This window comes from Paramisgurnus dabryanus, chromosome 7 (assembly GCF_030506205.2).
Source record: "Paramisgurnus dabryanus chromosome 7, PD_genome_1.1, whole genome shotgun sequence".
NCBI lineage: Eukaryota > Metazoa > Chordata > Actinopteri > Cypriniformes > Cobitidae > Paramisgurnus > Paramisgurnus dabryanus.
Genome location: NC_133343.1, coordinates 35451600 through 35461601, shown reverse-complemented (window position 1 = coordinate 35461601; position 10002 = coordinate 35451600). Strand labels below are relative to the sequence as shown.

At 34.8% G+C, this 10002-nt stretch overlaps 1 long non-coding RNA gene across 1 annotated transcript; it reads left to right on the top strand.

Annotated features, from left to right (window-relative positions):
* The first annotated feature begins 3394 nt into the window (after window positions 1-3394).
* LOC135769885 (uncharacterized) lies at window positions 3395-5825 on the top strand. The gene is made up of 2 exons (XR_010542529.2): window positions 3395-3508; window positions 5629-5825. It is a non-coding gene; the product is annotated as an uncharacterized lncRNA (long non-coding RNA).
* Window positions 5826-10002: the final 4177 nt, after the last annotated feature.

Genomic DNA, 10002 nt, shown 5'->3' with positions numbered 1-10002 from the left:
CTTGTTGTTGTTATACTGACCATGTCCAGAAAGGTAATAAAAAACATCATTAAAGTAGTCCATGTGACATCAGTGGGTCAGTTAGAATGTGTTGAAGCATTGAAAATACATTTTGGTACAAAAATAACAAAAAATACGACTTTATTCAGCATTGTCTTCCCTTCCGCATCTGTTGTGAAGCACATGCCGAAACTAAAATCACATGACTGCAGTGACGTGCATGACGTGTTATCCTAAGACATGTTTGCAAAGTTGTTGTTTTTTTAAATTACAGCATGCATTTCCCTCATACTGTAAACAAAGCCCGGGCGCACAAAAAAAAAAACAGCTGGGGCGCACCAGATAACACGTCAGCCACGTCACTGCAGTCACATGATTTTAGTCTCGCGCATGCGATTCACAACAGACGTGGAGAAGAAATTTTTCATTTTGGGGTGAACTATCCCTTTAAATATTCAAGTGCTACAAAAGGTTCTTCACGATTTTTGCTTTTCCAAATAACTGTTTAAGACGTTTTCCATTTCTTTCTTGCCGTTTTATAATCTTAATAACTTTTTTCCACCACAAAGAACCTTTTGTGAAACAGAGAGGTGCTCTTTGGATGTCAACCATGTTTTTATGGAGCCAAACATGGTTCTTCTATGGCATTGTAAAACACCTTTATATAATTCATAACTTGCCAAAAAAGAAAAAATCACTCCTTAGCACTATGAAATTTGTGACTAATGAATAATTTTTCTCTTAGCTTTTGTAAATGGCTGTTTAAGTAAAAAAGTTAAATGAGCTCAGACTGGTTTAAAGAAAACATAGTAAAGGCCCCTGGGCCACATCAAATGTGTTACATGTATTTCATGGGATTTCAGTGGATCCGCATGCCGCAGGAGCGTGGGATTAAGTGAACTGTGTTAAACCCTACAGTATGTGGAGCCTCTGAGTATAACATTCTGTACTATGGTACTGTATATATTATACAGTCCTGCTTTCACCACCAAGAGCAGAAAAAGGCCAGTGTTGCCATGGTTTCGAAAGAGAAAGACAGAGACAGGGGTAAAAGAAGGCGGAGCCACAATTTCACTCCAACTATGAACCAGTGAGTGACAGAACTCCGTTTTAGATTCTATTAACTTCACCCACTTAAGCAACCAGCCAAAATAATCACATGATAATGCAAAGTTTATCAGAACCATTTATTCGCTAAATGAAATTTACTCCCAGCTGCAGTTAAGTGCACTTATGAAATGTTATTACAAACATTTATAATACACGTTTAACATACTGGATATGTAGCTATAGTAAGTTAAATGTATAGCTATGCTTCTATTTACAGTTAGACACTTTAAACTGACAAATAATCGAAATACAACTTAAATTAATTGTACAAGACAGAGATATTTACTTTCAGAATTATTTACTAGTTTAGGGAAAAGATCTGAAATATGAGTTGAATTATGAGCAATTCATATCTAGAGAGAAGGATCTACAGATAAGAACTTGCAGCATTGCTTATGGATAAGAATAAAATAATAAGACAAATAATAAAGCTCACTTTTAATAAAAACTGGAATTATTTCTTGATCATTTGGAATATATTGAATAAAAATGCTGGGCTATGGCTTAATGGGTTCTTGATAAACAGATGATAGACAGCTATGTATTCACTAATGCTCAGTTTAAATAACCAAATATAGACATACTTTATTTACTATAAAAAAAATCAATATATCTGTTTCTCTATAGGGTCCTAGAAACGTGTATTTGTTATGGTTGATTAAATGGAGTGACCATGTTCTTTGTGTTGTTATTGATGGTTTAATGTGTGCTTATTTATGTTTGGATGGTGAACCAAGCATTCAAGATGTTTGGAACAGGATTGTTGTATAAAGTGTGCCATCTAGTGGGTACAAAGAGCTGTTGCTTTGGTAATGATGGCAACCTAAGAGTTCAGATGAAATCAACTGCTTTGATTTATACATGTAAGTACAACAATTATTTCTTACGAGATGTATAATGGATTTGTTTGTAAAACTAATAAAAAAGACGTCACAAGGGTGAGTTATAGCATCGTTTCCCTTTAAATACCCTACATATTTCTTAAAAACAGTTGATAAGTATTAAGCAGTATATCACAAATAATGAGATCATGTCCTTGTATTGCATGATTAAACCTGATAGTGACGTACTCTGATAATTATTTGTTAAGGATATATTTTATTACTGCGTCATAGCTATTGCGACAAAAGGAATGGAATTTTGCCTGCGTAAGAGCTTTTGTGGACCGTTCACTTTAGTCACATTGTATCGACACGTGGCATTAAAACTATCTAATAATGAGTCAGAGGAAACTATCTTAACTAAATGCTTGAGACGGGCTGAAGACGACGATTGGAAAAGGATGCTGCGCGCGAGAGATGCAATGCGTAATAACGCAACAGTTTAAGTGCGCACTTAACGCTTACTGACCTCATTCCAGCATAATGTTTTCCTGATAAACGGAATATAGATAAATGAACAACAGATGCATACTTAAATTACGTGCAATAAAATCAAAGTAACCTAGCTATTTCTTTCTCTATGGGCCATATTTGCATTATAGATAAGTTTAACATTTGTTAATGTTTAGGTGTTAAATGGAGTGACAATGTTCTTTGTGTTGTTATTATAAGTTGAATGTGTGCTTATTTATGTTTGGATGGTGAAACCAAGAATACAAGATGCTTGGTAAGTTCTAGAACAGCTTAGCGAAAGTATTTTAATAAACTGTGCCATCTAGTGGGTACAAACAGCTGTTGCTTTGGCAATGATGTGTTTTGATAATCCAGAGAACAATGGGAGAACAATGAAAAGTGGTGAAGATCGTCATGGCTTAAAATACTGACAATATAACAAGCCACTTCCAACAACAAACTACAAATTTTCTCACAATGTATCCAAAAAGCAACTAGTCAGATCAAAAACAATTATCACTGTATATTAGAGAACTCTGCCATATTTACATATATATGCTTGGAATTAAAATGTACATATTCCCGGACAAATGTCTGAAATAAATACTAAAGTAATATATTAAAACAACAAATGCTCACAAAGAGCATTATCTAGACGAATAAATATTTGAAAGGATGACTTAACAAGAGATAAATGTATAAAGAAAAGCTTTTGTTTTTTATTATACGTTATAATAGACATGTTGCGACAGCATAGTGATGCGCATTAAATGTCCGCTTGTACCACGTGACCTCATTCAATGTTTGTAAACACGCGTCAAGCACATGTGATCCCGATGTGTTTTGGTACGTGTGGCGCCTCGCAACCAATCATTTGTTGGGGGAGTGTCTGGGGCGGGGCCTGACTATCGCGTCCTGGAAAAACCGATAGGGATCTGGTAATGATGCGAGGAAGAATGGAAATAGTGGAGTTGTGTTTGGATTGCAACGAGGAAAGTGCAGGCATTCTTGGAGTGTGGCTAACCTACGAGTACTGACGAAGTCAACAGCTTTGATTTAAACATGTAAGTACAACAGTTATTTCTTACAAGAGGTAAACTATAATCAATTTGTTTGTAAAACTAAATAAACAGACGTCACAAGGGGGACGCGTCTCATTCCATTTAAATACCATAAATATTTCTTTAAACAGTTGATAAGCAGTATATCACAAATAATGAGACCCAGTCCTTCTAATGCATGTTTACATCTGATATTAAAGTACTTTGGTAATTTAAGTACTTTGGTAGTTAAGGTTTAGAAATATTACTGCGTCATAGCTATTGCGACAAAAAGGAGATTCATTTGGGAATTTCACCTGCGTAAGAGCTTTTGTGGACCGCTCCCTTTAGTCATATAAATGTTTTGCATTAACATGACCTAATAATAAGTAAGAGGAAACTACTCAACCAAACGCTTCATTCGCGTTGAAGACGACTGGAAAAGGATGCTGCGCACGTGAGAGATGCGATGCGTACGCTAATAACGCAGCAGTTCAAGTGCGCACTTTCTGTAACGCTTTCAGCCTTCACGTCTGAAACGATCACACAAAATTATCGAGTTAACGAGTCGCATAATTGGTTACTGCCAGTCACAATTTAGTGGTTTATCAAAGGTTTATATCAAGGTTTGTTTTAAAAATGTATTGGTATTTTTGTGCAGCCTATAGTCTACATTTTCAGGAATAAGTACATTATCACAATTAAAGTGTGTTTATGACGTCGAGTCGCAACAACAATGCTCGTGTTTCTTAAAGAGTCCAATAACTTGGGATTTTCTATCTAGTGCGCACTTGACCAAACGAGGTAAACAAACCATTAGCGCAGTGTTTACTTTTGTCTCTAGGGGGCGCAGTCAGACCGCATTGCATGTGTTTTTGTTAAGCGTACTAATCTAATTAACAATATCTTTGTGCGCAGTAGGATCGTTTAGCAGGCAACTGAACTTTTATTCGGGATATAGTGAGAGGAAGCTAGAAAACGGGGGTGATTTTATGAATTACTTAACACTTAAAAGCATAAGGTTATATTTAGTAGCCTATTCTGGCATGTCTGACTCTTGCCCAAGACAAATCAAATCTATATTTGGTATTTTTTGCAACCTTTGTCTCAAAGAATGCAACTGTACTAAAACAATCAATATAATTAAAGAAAACAATGCAATACAATCAAAATAATATGATTATGTAATAAATGTATATATTATGTATTTCATAAACATATTACTTTATTCATAGCCTATAAATACTTGAAAATTTAGAAGCCCATGCAGCAGAGGTATTAAAGGTAATTATAAATATTTGAGTATATTTATTTCATCCTGCTTGCTGAACCAAAATAATGAGTGAATTTAAAAAAATAATAATATTCATAATAAAAATAAAAACTTTAAATGTAAATATATATATATATATATATATATATATATATATATATATACACATATGAAAATATTAAATATATATATTTTAACAATATTAAACTCTTTTTATGTTGAGTCCTAAATCCTAAACACTGACTGTTTTTGATGACCTATGGTTTGAGACGATTGTAAAATGATAAGGATTAGAGTTTTATCACCTGTGGACCTGTGTACATGCACTTACTTGTTTGACTTTGCGATTATCACAACAACACAGTTTACATTATATATTTAAACAAAATAACATAATCTTAACTGTCTCTATTTAAACTCATGTACTGCATAATAAATTCCCATCATTGATCTTTTCCTTTCCATTTATATAAAATGCAGACTGCTACATTTTAAAATCTCAACAAAGACGTCTAGCCCTTTAAGAGCTGTATCAGCATTACACAAGCGGGTCAGGTGCGCAGAGGCAGCAAACCAAGAATAAACTGATCTACTTGAGTAAAAAAGAAACTTGTAAACAAATGGCCTCCCTCCCTCTTGGTCACTCCCCTGTTTCCATCATCCTTTTCTATTATAAAAAAAATCTATTGACTTCGCTCTGTATTCCACAGCTTTCCAGAATAACACTTTCAGTATAATCGATTTACATTACAAGCATGTGTGCATTTTTATACCAAAACAGTTTTGACAGAATAAGGCAAGGACGAATGTTTAAAAACTCCAGTACTGTCACCATTTTAACAGCTGACATCTATCTTGTTTTTTCTTTCAGTGCTTCGAAATGATACGGGAGGATCTGCAAGTCCAGTGCTGCCCCTGGAAGCTGAATTCATATGGTGCCATAGAGTATCCCATGTCATCTAGCACCATTTGAAATCAGTGTTCTTGGGGTGGTCTATGACGTCACACAAGAAATCTGAACGCTGTGTGCTTTATATAAATAATAAATAAAAATTGTAATGCCTCTGACTGTGTCTTTGTTTATTTGATTTAATTTGCAACATAATAAGTGAATTAAACTGTATTTCTATGAAGTGCTGCAAAGTCTGATCTGTCATTTGCCACCTTTTAAGATGTTTCTTTACATTACCATTACATGATATTACATTTATTAACTATTATTAAATATATAATTACTTTTTTACATTTATTGAACCCATATTGTGCATCTCACTTTCTTTCTGCACACCTGCAGTGTTTTAAGAAAAATCTGCACACTTGCTGTAAACAATTTTTAAATAGCACTCATTAATTTTTCACTATGTGTCATTACTGCAATACAGGTAACTTACGTTAGGCTGTGCCTAAAAAAACATAATAGCTTATAGTAGATTGGCAACGACAACGGTTTAAGGGCACTAGCACATATTTTGAATAAAAAACAAATATAAAGTCCAGTAGATTTTTTCATTAGTTAGTTAATAAATCTTCAACCAGACAAAACAAACTCAAATTACTTGAGCATTGCATACGGTAGTAATACAAGTGAGTAAATGTAGCTGTTAATTGAGTAAAGTTTGACACAGTAAGGCCTATTACCTGCAGCTTGGTCACGTGAGAGTCCAGCGCAGCGCAAATGAGTTAGGGCTTTCAAATCATCGCTGTTTAATGAACAGAAAGGTAAACAAGAACGTGTCTTGTAATATCAGACAAATACTTTGGCATTCACATGGCTTTTCGTGTTGATTTAACGGTTACAGACTGTGACGGAACGGGCAAAATGGTGTTCAACATCATGGGGCGCTGCGTTATGACGTCAAAGTACTGCGAGATCGCATCAAAAAACACAGCATTCAAATCAGTCTCGCGGTACTTTAATGTAATACAGCGACCTGTCTGCGCAGCGCAACATCTATATCGACCTATTTATCTCTTCAGGAAACGACGAGGTTCCGATATGGTTGTTTAATACAATGTATTTTCGAAGAAAATGACGCCTAAACTTCTACACTATAATTTTTAAGACTGACATTTATACAAAAAAGCCTTAAAACTATATCTGTTTGTAATTCGTTTTCTTATTTTATGTCCTATAATTCTTCTAATTGATCAACACAATTCATTTATAAAATCCCCGCCCCCAAATAAATATTTGTCATTATTTGATACTTCTTTTATTATTTTATATTATTATTATTATTATTATTAATATTATTATTTGATACTGTACTTCTACATTGTTTTGAGCATCAATAAAAACACTGATATTTAAACTTTTAACCAGTAGATGGCGCTGCTTGCTTTTTAAATGGGATGCAGGCCAGTGTTTCTCCACCACAAGGGACCCTCAGTAGACTTCACTCAAAATTATTTATAAAACAAAACAAACATTCAACTAACGCAGAAATAAATATTTTTTAACTGATTATTTTTAGAATGAATAACCTAGTCATGCCAAGCTCTAGGATAGCCTACTTTGTTGTATAGAAATTGTGAGGCAGGAGGCCTTCAAATTGTTGTAGATAATGTTAATAAAAAATAAAGGTTCCAAAAAAGGTTATTTATCTGGCTGTATGGTTCCATAAAGATCTTTAACTTCCACAGAACCTTTCTGCTGCACAACAGGTCCTATACCGACTATAAAAAAGAAGGACTAAAACGTTCTTCCGGGGGGGGGGTAATGGTTCTTCTAAGGCATAATTTATTTTTAAGGGTGTTTTCAAAGTCAAAAAGGTTGCGAGCCAGTTGTCTGGGCCGCATTTGGCTGCCGGTAGATAAGACATCCGAGACACTGTGGCCGACAGCCCTGCATAGTTGGGATGTTTTCTTTATTTCATACACCTGATTCAAATTAGCCTGTTAGAAAAGCGATCCAAGAACTGAACTGAGCCTGTTAGATAAGGGAGACACAAACTGTACAGTGTAGAGGAGACCCAGTAACAGGAAACAGCAGCTCGAGACAGATAAATAATGAGAGATGACTGAACCAGTCCAAGTAGAAAGATAGATATAATTTTGTACTTAGTGTCACTTTCACAACACTTTAAAGCATTGCTGTCAGCTTTTGATGGGTGAATATGTATTTATGTATGTTTTTATGATTATATATATGTAAAACAAGATGTGCTTTTGACACAGCAGATTGACCAACACTAAATTGTCTATGAGAACGGAAACTTGTTAGAAGTAAGGTCAGTTTAAACACGTGTGATCCATCTGTAAGAGTTCAGACAGTTTTATATTCAGTAATAAATGTACACTGTCTGAACCTAAATAGTTCATATTAGTACCTCAAAGGTACATGCTGGTATCAAATGTATACATATCTGTACATAAACAGTACACATTAGGAACTTTTTAAAAGGTATAGCCCTACTGGCCCAGTTACAGCTTGGTACCATTTTTGACCATAATTTCTGACAGTGTATGTGTTTGTGACCTGTAAAACTTGCTTAATTTTGCATTCCTAGATGCGAGATCCCAAAATAACTCATTTATTCTAAAAAAGAAGGTTTTGAACATGTAGACCCTCTCTGTACAAGAATACAGTGGCTGTAGAGAGCTGATTCAATGTGACTAGATGACTTAAAATAAAACAGTGACAGATCAGACCACCCATCTATGTGGATGTGTGTAATACCCTAATACCACACCCCAGACTGGTAAATACATCATAGCCATCACTAAAAAGCATACACCCAAATAAAACACAAACATCTGCATGACTGGTTTTACTCTAGTTGACGTTTCCAGTAATATGACGAAACAATTATAATATTCTTACATTTTTATGGTTTTATATCCTTAAATCAAAGTGAATGGTTAAGAACTCCCTGTAATTCTTTGAGTTTCCTCCCTAAAAAACTGGGATTAGAAATGATAGTGCCAGAGACCTATGCGTCATACAGTCTGGGGTGAATCAGAAAGATTACCCAAGCGGAAAGCCAAAGATTGGGGTTCCCCCAGAAAACCAAAACCACTGAGACAAAGAAGAATACATTTTTAATTAAATGTGCGGCATTGGTGTGGAATGTCTGTCAGTGAAACCACAAGAAATTAATTACAAATTACATCTCGTCGCAGTTTGTAAAAAAGGCACATTGTCCTACTAACTGTCTAACCAGGCAAACTATTATTGCTAAAAATTGGGTGAGGGATTTTTACAAACCCCATGTGGGAATATGTTGTAGTGCTGTTTAATATGTGAATTAAATAAATTAAAGGGACAGTATGTAGGATTGTGGCCAAAACTGGTACTGCAATCACACAACTGGTGGCCAATATACAACATGACAACATCAGTTGAGGGCTGCAACTCCACTTTTTAAATGAAAATATCCTGGCCAGAGCACTGTTGTCAGTGATATAAGTATTTGAAATGAAAATGATTTCTTAATGTCTAGTGACATATCAGGGCCATTTTATGATTAATTGATATAAATTTCTTACATACTGTTCCTTTAAGGAGTCATTCCTGGGTTTTCCTGTAGCTCAACTGTATGAATCTAACAACAACCAGATCCTGGGTTTGATTCTTAGATATGCTCTTAAAAATAAAGGTGCTTGAAAATGAAACATTTATTTTATACCTTTTAACAATCAAAAGAATCTTTATCCACTACAAAGAACCATTTGTAAAAACAGAAATACATTTTCTTTTTTTGAAAATATGCTCATTTTCCAGCTCCCCTAAAGTTAAACATTTGATTTTTACCGTTTTGGAATCCATTCAGCCGATCTCCGGGTCTGGCGCTAACACTTTTAGCATAGCTTAGCATAATCCATTGAATCTGATTAGACCATTAGCATCACGCTAAAAATAACCAAAGAGTTTCAATATGTTTATACAGCATTTAAAACTTGACTCTTCTGTAGTTACATTGTGTACTAAGACTGACGGAAAATTAAAAGTTGCGATTTTCTAGGCATATGGCTATGAACTCTACTCTCATTCTGGCGTAATAATCAAGGACTTTGCTGCCGTAACATAGCTGCAGCAGGCGCAAGGATATTACGCAGTGCCCGAAAATAGTCCAATAGCAGGATCTGTGTAATATCATTTAAATAGGAAAAATAGTTGTTTTTAGCTCAATGCTAATGGTCTAATCAGATTCAGTGGATTATGCTAAGCTATGCTAAAAGTGCTAGCGCTAGACCCGGAGATCAACTGAATGGATTCCAAAATAGTGAAAATTTAATGTTTAAC